This window comes from Saccostrea echinata, unplaced genomic scaffold, assembly GCF_033153115.1.
Source record: "Saccostrea echinata isolate AGI-Se365-2 ecotype Australia unplaced genomic scaffold, CSIRO_AGI_Sech_v1 ptg000016l, whole genome shotgun sequence".
NCBI lineage: Eukaryota > Metazoa > Mollusca > Bivalvia > Ostreida > Ostreidae > Saccostrea > Saccostrea echinata.
The window spans coordinates 2,302,521-2,313,310 of record NW_026889765.1 but is presented as its reverse complement, the minus strand read 5'-3'; the positions used below and the strand labels follow the sequence as shown (position 1 = coordinate 2,313,310).

At 33.5% G+C, this 10,790-nt stretch overlaps 1 pseudogene; it reads left to right on the top strand.

The window, feature by feature from the left end:
* The first annotated feature begins 678 nt into the window (after positions 1–678).
* On the top strand, positions 679–7,557 carry LOC133188728 (uncharacterized; annotated as a pseudogene).
* The last annotated feature ends 3,233 nt before the right edge of the window (positions 7,558–10,790 follow it).

Sequence of the window (10,790 nt, the reverse complement as noted above, 5' to 3'; positions counted from 1 at the left end):
GTGCAAAAAACGTAAGATAGAGGAGGTAAAATCTGAATTTGATAAATGTTTTTTTTTGGTACCATGAATCTGAAATTCCCATATATATACATTTTTAAATGTTAGTACATATATATCTACATATACAATTAATAACATGATCATGATGATAGTACAAATATACGTACATTTCAATCTCACCAGTTCGGTTTGTGCCCAAGTCTTTATTCATTTCATGGGCACAGTTTTTCCAATATTCATCGGAAATGGGATGAACTGGGATTTTTTTCTTCAAATAATTGATACATAATTTTTCTCTTCATCGGCCCACCTTTTAGAAGGAGAACCTCATGAACATTGTAACATTCATTATAATGAGTAATTTAAATTACCCTGCTTCAGTAAAGATATATCTTCTTTTATGTTGTGGAACAGCGCTAAGGGCAGCTTAATTGTTGTAATTTGTTTAATTTATAATTACTTTTGTTTCTGTTTGGTTGGGTATATGATAAAAAAAACTGAAATTATCCGTGAACACTCCCAGAGAATATTGGCAGTTTTTAAGTGAAATGCTGTCAATATTCTAAGAATAAAATGACGCCTCTATTTTTTTTTCAGAACTTCACTTAATCAATCAAGAGCAACTATGTGTTCCCTGGTTAGGTGAAAGAACACATCAAGGACTTTTGAAATGTGCATTTGGACTTTCATCTGAAAAATATGTGTGGGAAAAGCAATGTTTCAATAATATAAAGGGAGATCAAGTTACCCAAGAGAGATTTTCTGGTGCCAAGAGACTACGTGCAGCATCGATCACACCAAGGGAGAGATTTGAACATCTTTCACCAATCACGTTTGAATTTTTCCATCTGCAAAAGTCAATTTTGACTCTTTTCTACAAGATTCTCTACAGGAAAAGTGGAACTGCTTTGGGAACATTAAATGCCGAGAAAATCACATTGGGACGCACAAAAGCAAATGGGGATGACTTCAAGAACCATTATAATGACTGCAAAGAACTTGCAGACTTTTTCATTTCTGGGTATATGGTTAAGGCTGTTATGCATTCTTTGAAATGGAAGAGATTAACTCACAACCAAACAGAGCCTTTGCGGCAGTATACATTTCTTCAGGAGCAGAAGAAAAGAGAAACTTGTTGTCAGTTCCCTTAGAGAATTTGTAGATAGATACAACTTCTTTCAATATGAATTTAACAAAACAAAACAACTTAAACAAATTACATGTATGCTTCCAGATGGAAGAAAGTTAATCCTGAATGTTCCAGTGCATGTTTCTCTGTATGTTCCAGAGAATAGAGATCATTGTGTGTTCGGCTATGAAAAAACTGTTTTAGAAATTGGATTATTATATCAATGTTTAAATCTTATTAAGATTCCAAATCTCACTAATAAAGTTTTGTGTTGTTTGTTTGTTGTTTATGTCCTTCTCGAGAATTTTTCACTCATATGGTGACGCCACCACTTGCAGGTGGAGAGCTGCAAATTTTGTCCTATGCTCGGCATTTACGGCCATTGAGCAGTAAGGGGTCTTTTTCGTGCCAACACCTACTGCGACACGGGACCTCGGTTTATACGGTCTCATCCGAAGGACCGGTCTCCACGTCCCACAGTGGGATTCGAACCCGCGACGTAAGGATCAACTCCTTACCTCGCGACTCTAGAGCAGACGCTCTAACCACTGCGCCACGCGGGCGACTACTAATAAAGTACATCATGTGTGAAGTAAAAGGGAACAACAACCAGTCCAAATATGCATTAGAGATACTTTATTCCTTTTTACGCAAACTTCACTGCTCGACCAGAAGACTGCCGATTGAAAGAAACTTTCTATATACTCTTTGTTAACAAGAAAGGCAAAATGGACAAAAACATTCCTGCAGATCTTCAAATGGAGTATTTTGTAAAAGAAACTAGTAGACTAATTGTTCTCGAACAATTAGAGGTCTTTCCACCTTCTTTAAATTTCTTTAATTTTTGTATTTTACTCTTTAAAGTTAATTTTAATACAAAAAGAATCCAGAAATGGCTTGAAAAATAAAAAAAAATGAAAAATTTTGAAATGACCTTGACCTTTGACCTTTACCACACATTAAAGGTCAAGAATCACATTGCAATTGGTTTCATGCTTCTAGGACTTATACTTTTAAAGTTATAAGGTCTTACTATTAAGCGCAAAGACATTAAAGGGCGATAACTCATATAAGGGGTCATCAGATCCTTTCGCACTGAATAGATTGAAGTTGTGTTTAAAGACCCTAAAGAAATTAGTGAAGGTTTGATGTCTCTACGGTCTACGGTTTCAGAGGAGTAGCGATAACAAGGTTTTTCGCACAAGGGGCAATAACTTTCAAAGGGGTTAAGCTTAGGGGACAAGAATGAAATGTTTGAAACAGTTTTAGAAGGACATATTAAAGATGCAAAGACATATAGTATATGTTGAGGGACAAGAGAGTTATAAATATCTCATAGTTTGAATGACCTTGACCTTTGACCTTGACATAAATTTCAAGGTCAAAGGTCAAAGAATTCAATGCAGTTGGTTTCGTGTCTCTACGACTTATAGTTTTGAAAATTTTTAATTTTTCTTGAACATCAAAAACTTTCAGGGGCAATAACTCGTTGAAGTGGTCAACGAATTCTTTCGCAATGAATAGATTGAAGAGTCCCCTCAATGAGTCGAAGACATTGGTGAAGGTTTCGTACCTCTATGGTTTACGGTTTCGAAGGAGTAGCGATAACAAGCTATTCTTGCGAAAGGGGCAATAACTTCGTAAGAGGTCAAAGTTCAAACATGGGGGGTCGTTTTTCGGAATAACTTTTAATATCCAGTATCATGAACTATAAAGTTGTTCGATAAGTCTTGCGGTTTCAAAAGTCCGGGAAGAAAAATAATAATAACTAGTAAACTAATTGTTCTCGAACAATTAGAGGTCTTTCCACCTTCTTTAAATTTCATATATTTTTCACATTTTACTCTATAAAGTTAATTTTTATACCAAAAGAATCCATAAATGGCTTGAAAGATAGAAAAAATGAAAAATTTAACAAATTTGAAATGACCTTGACCTTTGACCTTGAACAAATTTTCAAGGTCAAAGGTCAAGGGTCACATTGCACTTGACCCCATGCTTCTATGCCTTTTAGTTTTGAAGTTATAAGGTTTAATAGTAAGCGCAAATACATTAAAGGGCAATAACTCATATAAGGGGTCAATGGATACTTTCGCACTGAATAGATTGAAGTTGTGTCTAAAGACCCTGAAGACATTAGTGAAGGTTTTGTGTCTCTACGGTTTACGGTTTCGGAGGAGTAGCGATAACAAGGTTTTCAGTAAAAGGGGCAATAACTTTTAAAGGGGTAAATCTTAGGGGACAAGTACGAAATCTTTTAAATAGTTTTAAGAGGACATATTAATGATGCAAAGATATTTAGTATATGTTGAAAGACAAAAGAGATATAAAAAGAGCTTAATTTCTTATATTTTGAATGACCTTGACCTTTGACCTTTGCATATATTATATGGTCAAAGGTCATTGAATCTTATTCAGTTGGTCCCATGTCTCTATAACTTATTGTTTTGAAAATTTTTAATTATTTGTAAACATCAAAAACTTTCAGGGGCAATAACTCATAAAAGGGGTTGACGAATACTTTCGCAATGAAAAGATTGAAGAGTCCCCTCAATTAGTCGAAGTCATTTGTGAAGGTTCCGTACCTCTACGGTTTATGGTTTCGGAGGAGTAGCGATAACAAGGTTTCTATCAAAAGGGGCAATAACTGCGAAAGGGGTCATAGGTTATACGCGTTGGGTCAAATTTGTTCCTAACTTTTTATGACCTTTACGGTCAACGAATAATCTTTTCGATAAACATCGAAACAAAAAATCAGCGGAAGAATAATAATAATAATAATAATAATAATAATAATAATAATAAACAGAAGAAAATCAATAGGTCTTTCCACAGAAAGGTGGAAAGACCTAATAATAACTAGTAGACTAATTGTTCTCGAACAATTAGAGGTCTTTCCACCTTCTTTAAATTTCATATATTTTTCATATTTAACTCTCTATTGTTTATTTTTATACAAAAGAAACAAGAAATGGCTTGAGAGATGGAAAAAATGAAATTAAAAAAAAAAATAAATGACCTTGACCTTTGACCTTGAACAATTATTTAAGTTCATAAGTCAAGGGTCACATTGCACTTGACCCCATGCTTCTACGACTTTTAGTTTCAAAGTTATAAGGTTGAATAGTAAGAGCAAAGATGTTAAAGGGCAATAACTCATATAAGGGGTCATCGGATCCTTTCGCACTGAATAGATTGAAGTTGTGTCTAAAGGCCCTGAAGACATTAGTGAAGGTTTCGTGTCTCTTCGGTTTACGGTTTCGGAGTAGTAACGATAACAAGGTTTTCAATGAAAGGGGCAATAACTTTTAAAAGGGTAAATCTTAGGGGACAAGTATGAAATCTTTGAAATAGTTTGAAGAGTACATATTAAAGATGCAAAGAGATTTAGTATATAATGAAAGACAAAAGAGCTATAAAAAGAGCTTAATTTCTCAAATTTTGAATGACCTTGACCTTTGACCTTTACAAAAATTTCAAGGTCTGAGGTCAAAGAATCTAATGCAGTTGGTTCCATGTCTCTACGACTTATCGTTTTGAAAAATTTTCATTATTTGTAAACTTCAAAAACTTTCAGGGGCAATAACTCATTGAAGGGGTCGACAAATCATTTCGCAATGAATAGATTGAAAAGTCCTCTCAAGTAGTCAAAGACATTGGTGAAGGTTCTGTATCTCTACGATTTACGGTTTCGAAGGAGTAGCGATAACAAGCTATTCTTGCGAAAGGGGCAATAACTTTGTAAGAGGTCATAGGTCAAACACGTTGGGTCGTTTTTCGGAATAACTTTTAATATCCAGTATCATGAACAATAAAGTTTTTCGATAAGTCTTGTGGTTTCAAAAGTCCGGGAAGAAAAAGAATAATAATAATAATAATAATAACTAGTAGACTAATTGTTCTCGAACAATTAGAGGTCTTTCCACCTTCTTTAAATTTCATATATTTTTCATATTTTACTCTCTGAAGTTAATTTTTATACAAAAAGAATCCATAAATGGCTTGAAAGATAGAAAAAATGAAAATTAAAAAAATTTTGAGATGACCTTGACCTATGACCTTGAACAAATATTCAAGGTCAAAGGTCAAGGGTCACATTGCACTTGACCCCATGCTTCTATGACTTTTACTTTTAAAGTTATAAGGTTTAATAGTAAGCGCAGAGACGTTAAAGGGGGATAACTCTTATAAGGGGTCATCGGATACTTTCGCACTGAATAGATTGAAGTTGTGTCTAAAGACCCTGAAGACATTGGTGAAGGTTTTGTGTCTCTACGGTTTACGGTTTCGGAGGAGTAGCGATAACAAGGTTTTCAGTAAAAAGGGCAATAACTTTTAAAGGGGTAAATCTTAGGGGACATGTATGAAATCTTTGAAATAGTTTTCAGAGGACATATTAATGATGCAAAGATATATAGTATATGTTGAAAGACAAAAGAGCTATAAAAAGAGCTTAATTTCTTATATTTAGAATGACCTTGACCTTTGACCTTGACATAAATTTCAAGGTCTGAGGTCAAAGAATCTTATCCAGTTGGTTTCATGTCTCTACGACTTATCGTTTTGAAAATTTTTAATTATTTGTAAACATCAAAAACTTACAGGGGCAATAACTCATAAAAGGGGTTGACGAATACTTTCGCAATTAAAAGATTGAAGAGTCCCCTCAATTAGTCGAAGATATTGGTGAAGGTTCCGTACCTCTACGGTTTACGCTTTCGCAGGAGTAGCGATAACAAGGTTTCTATCGAAAGGGGCAATAACTGCAAAACGGGTCATAGGTTATACGCGTTTGGTCAAATTTGTTCCTAACTTTTTATGACCTTTACGGTCAACGAATAATTTTTTCGATAAACATCGAAACAAAAAATCAGCGGAAGAAGAATAATAATAATAACTAGTAGACTAATTGTTCTCGAACAATTAGAGGTCTTTCCACCTTTAAATTTCATATATTCTTCATATTTAACTCTCTACTCTTTATTTTTATACAAAAGAAACCAGAAATGGCTTGAGAGATGGAAAAAATGAAAAATTAAAAATTTTGAAATGACCTTGACCTTTGACCTTGAACAAATATTCAAGGTCAAAGGCCAAGGGTCACATTACAATTAACCCCATGCTTCTACCACTTTTAGCTTTAAAGTTATAAGGTTTACTAGTAAGCGCAAAGACGTTAAAGGGCGATAACTCATATAAGGGGTCATCGGATACTTTCGCACTGAATAGATTGAAGTTGTGTCTAAAGACACTGAATACATTAGTGAAGGTTTCGTGTCTCTGCGGTTTACGGTTTCAGAGGAGTAGCGATAACAAGGTTTTTCGCACAAGGGGCAATAACTTTTAAAAGGGTTAAGCTAAGGGGACAAGATTGAAATCTTTGAAATAGTTTTAAAAGTACATATTAAAGATGCAAAGATATACTGTATATGTTGAAAGACAAAAGAGCTATAAAAAGAGCTTTATTTCTTTTATTTGGAATGACCTTGACCTTTGACCTTGACATAAACTTCAAGGTCTAGGGTTAAGGAATCTAATGCAGTTAGTTTCATGTCTCTACGACTTATCGTTTTGAAAATTTTTCATTATTTGTAAACTTCAAAAACTTTCAGGGGCAACAACTCATAAAAGGGCTCAACGAATCCTTTCGTAATGAATAGATTGAAGAGTCTCCTCAATTAGTCGAAGACATTGGTGAAGGTTTCGTACCTCTATGGTTTACGGTTTCAGAGGAGTAGCGATAACAAGGTTTCTAGCGAAAGGGGCAATAACTACGAAAGAGGTCATAGGTTATACGCGTTGGGTCAAATTTGTTCATAACTTTTTATGACCTTTACGATGAAAAAAAAATCTTTTCGATAAATGTCGAAACAAAAAATCAGCGGAAGAAAAATAATAATAAGAAGAAGAAGAAGAAGAAGAATAATAAACAGAAGAAAATCAATAGGTCTTTCCACAGAAAGGTGGAAAGACCTAATAAACAGAAGAAAATCAATAGGTCTTTCCACAGAAAGGTGGAAAGACCTAATAAACATAAGCATTTCAAGAGGTCTTTCCACAGAAAGGTGGAAAGACCTAATAAACATAAGCATTTCAAGAGGTCTTTCCACAGAAAGGTGGAAAGACCTAATAAAAGAGCACCTTAAGTCGCTTCATGCAAACAAGACAGAATCTTCAGTGCAGTCCCGATCTTCTGCCATAGCAGGAATGCGGCAAATATGGGCAAATTTTGAAGAAACAACACATGTACTTTACAGAGCTAAAAGACATTGCGCACCGTCCTCAGAAGAGGATGAGATGTTGATGGACGTAGTCTAGAATGCTACACAAAACCACTTGAAAGTCCACTTGCAAATACTACCTTGGAACACTTACAGAAATTGATCAGGAGTCAGCAGTATGGGATTCTTCATGCCTTTGGCATCTAATCTGGTTTGAGATTTACAATTCAATATGTATCCAACCAAGTTTTCTAATTTATTACTTAGTTAACCCTGTTTAGAGACTAATTTTCAATTATGTTTCTTTTGTGTGACAGTGGAAATGTAAAAAGACTGTCAATACACTTCTGACATATTTAACTTTGTCTGTGTCATATTAGTTGAATACCTGTCATGTGACCATTTTCATCCCTCCAATTGTAAGTTACTTGGACCAAATATTAAGCTCACCTGAGCTTTAAGTTCAAAATAGCTTTTCTGATTGTCCTATGTCTGTTTTTCTGCCTGTTTGTAATTTTATAAAATATTTTACTTCTTAGTTTGTGCACTCTACATACACATTGAGTGTTAGTATCCTCTTCTTAGTTTTCAGAAAAGATAATGATTGAAAGTAAAACAAAAAAAGCAATGATTTTTTCCTCAAATATTTGTTCATTTGCTTCTTTTTCAAATAAGCAATGCAATGTATTTCATGATACCAATGTATAGTAGCTGTAACAAGTGGTCTTTTGAAAGGAATTTTCACATATAAAATATATATATTAATATATGTGTAACTTACAAGAGGGCATCAATCAATAAATTATAAATGTGAGAGTTATTGATTCATTTGAAAAAAAGTGGTGATTATGAATTTTTACGTTGCATTTCCCCCTAAAACTATTGCATATGATTTTTAAAAAAAATGTGCTGTTAAGTAATGAAGCTGAATCTCAGTCAAGATTTATACAGTTATACTGTAATGTAGAAATGCCCCCAGGATTTGAACCTGGTCCTCCTCATTGGCATTTTAAAGAGAAAACCCTATAGCATGAAGTGTTACAAATCACACCAAGGCATTCTATGTCGAGTAAGGTAAACCTGTACAAAAACATAGAAAAATGAAAAATGAGATAGCCAAAGTATACACATTATGACAAATATGATTAAGTTTAGACAAGCAAGCCAAGCAGCCCACAGAATTAATAATACTATTAGATACACAGAAAAAATGAAACACACAGTAAGCCTGTGAGCACATGCTTGTATAGTCAAAGAAAAACTAAGTATAGCTTAGGGATTTCATAGCACATGTAATAATTAGATTCATGTATGTATTACTTTGATTTGAAATTATTGGGATTATATTGATTGATTGATTGATTGATTGTATGTTGTTTTATGTCCCATTCGAGAATTTTTCACTCGTATAGAGACGTCGCATAATACCGGTGAAGGGCTTCAAATTTTGACCTTTACTCGGCACTCAGGGGCATTGAGCAATGAGGGATCTTTATCGTGCCAACGACTGCCGTGACACGGGATCTCGGTTTTTAAGATCTCATCCGAGGGACCCGCAACTTTCACTTCAAAGTGCCGAGCAGCATGGCGAGTTACAGTTGCTACCCATTTTTTATCGACTTAGGTCAGTCGCGGCCGAGATTCGAACTCACGACCTCCCGATCACGGAGCGAGCGCTCTACCGACTGAGCTACCGTGAACGGTATAGGGATTATAAGACTGTGAAATGAAATGCCTCCAGGATTTGAACCTGCCCTAACAAAAAAATACTATAGTAAACTATAGTTAACTATAGTTTACTATAGTTAACTATAGTAAATCAAAGTTCTAAAGTTTTCACTATAGTAAATCAAAGTTCCAAAGTTTTAACTATAGTAAATCAAAGTTCCAAAGTTTTCACTATAGTAAATCAAAGTTCCAAAGTTTTAACTATAGTAAATCAAAGTTCCAAAGTTTTCACTATAGTAAATCAAAGTTCCAAAGTTTTTACTATAGTAAATCAAAGTTCCAAAGTTTTCACTATAGTAAATCAAAGTTTCAAAGTTTTTACTATAGTTAATCAAAGTTCCAAAGTTTTCACTATAATAAATCAAAGTTCCAAAGTTTTTACTATAGTAAATCAAAGTTCCAAAGTTTTTACTATAATTAATTAAAGTTTCAATGTTTTCCTTATACTTAATCAAAGTTTCAAAGTTTTTTCATTAGTTTAACAACTTATTTACTTTTATTATTTTTTTATTATTATTTAGACGTTTTAGGGGAAGGGGTGGATATGGGGTTGGTTGGGGCTGGTTTTTGTTGTACATCTTTATCTAAATATACAAAGTAGTTAATTCAAATGCAATATTTACATTTATAATTAAAAAAAAAAATACATGTTGACTGAAGTTGATGAAGCAGATATTTTGATTCTTAATGACACAAAATTTTTATAATATATTATTTTTCCCCATAAACAAAACTTACGTTACATCAGCATAACATTAAAATTAAAAACATTAAAATAAATATTGCTTATTAATCGGTGCAAGCGACAACCTTTACATTGAAATTCATATCTTGTACATTATTCTTTTAGGGGAGGGGTCGGGTTTTCAAAATGTTCTCTAAAGCTTTTATGAATCTAAAACTTGAAATATCATAAAATGTAAAGAATGGGAATCAAAAACATAATTCCACGGGATTTATCGTAATTAATCAAAGTTTCAAAGTTTTTACTATAGTAAATGAAAGTTCCAAAGTTTTCACTATAGTAAATCAAAGTTCCAAAGTTTTTACTATAGTAAATCAAAGTTCCAAAGTTTTCACTATAGTAAATCAAAGTTCCAAAGTTTTTACTATAGTAAATCAAAGTTCCAAAGTTTTCACTATAGTAAATCAAAGTTCCAAAGTTTTTACTATAGTAAATCAAAGTTTCAAAGTTTTTACTTTGGTACTATAGTTAACTATAGTAAACTATAGTTAACTATAGTTTACTATAGTATTTTTTTGTTAGGGTGGTCCTCCTTAATGCCAAAATATATAAATAAACTCTAGCATGAAGTGTGCTAACCATTTACACCAAGGCACTACATTGATGAGTATACAGTGTACATGTATGTTGCTGTATATGAATCAATAGTTAAGAACATTATCTGCTAAAGTGTCTCCATGATTTATCTAGTATACTTCTACCATACAGTGTACTTACCAAGATATTCAAGAGAACATGTAAGAATTTACATGTCAACATAATTTTCAGGCATTTTGACATAAATTTAAGAAAAATAACTTGCACGCAAGAGTAAAAATAATGTCTATATATGATATGGATGTTCATATGATGCTTGTATGTACTGTTCAAGTCTTGACTTGATCAGGGAGACAGGCTTCACACCTGTTGTGATACCGAGCGTTAGGTAGGGATCGCTTAACACTCGAACATTTACTCGTTGGATCAA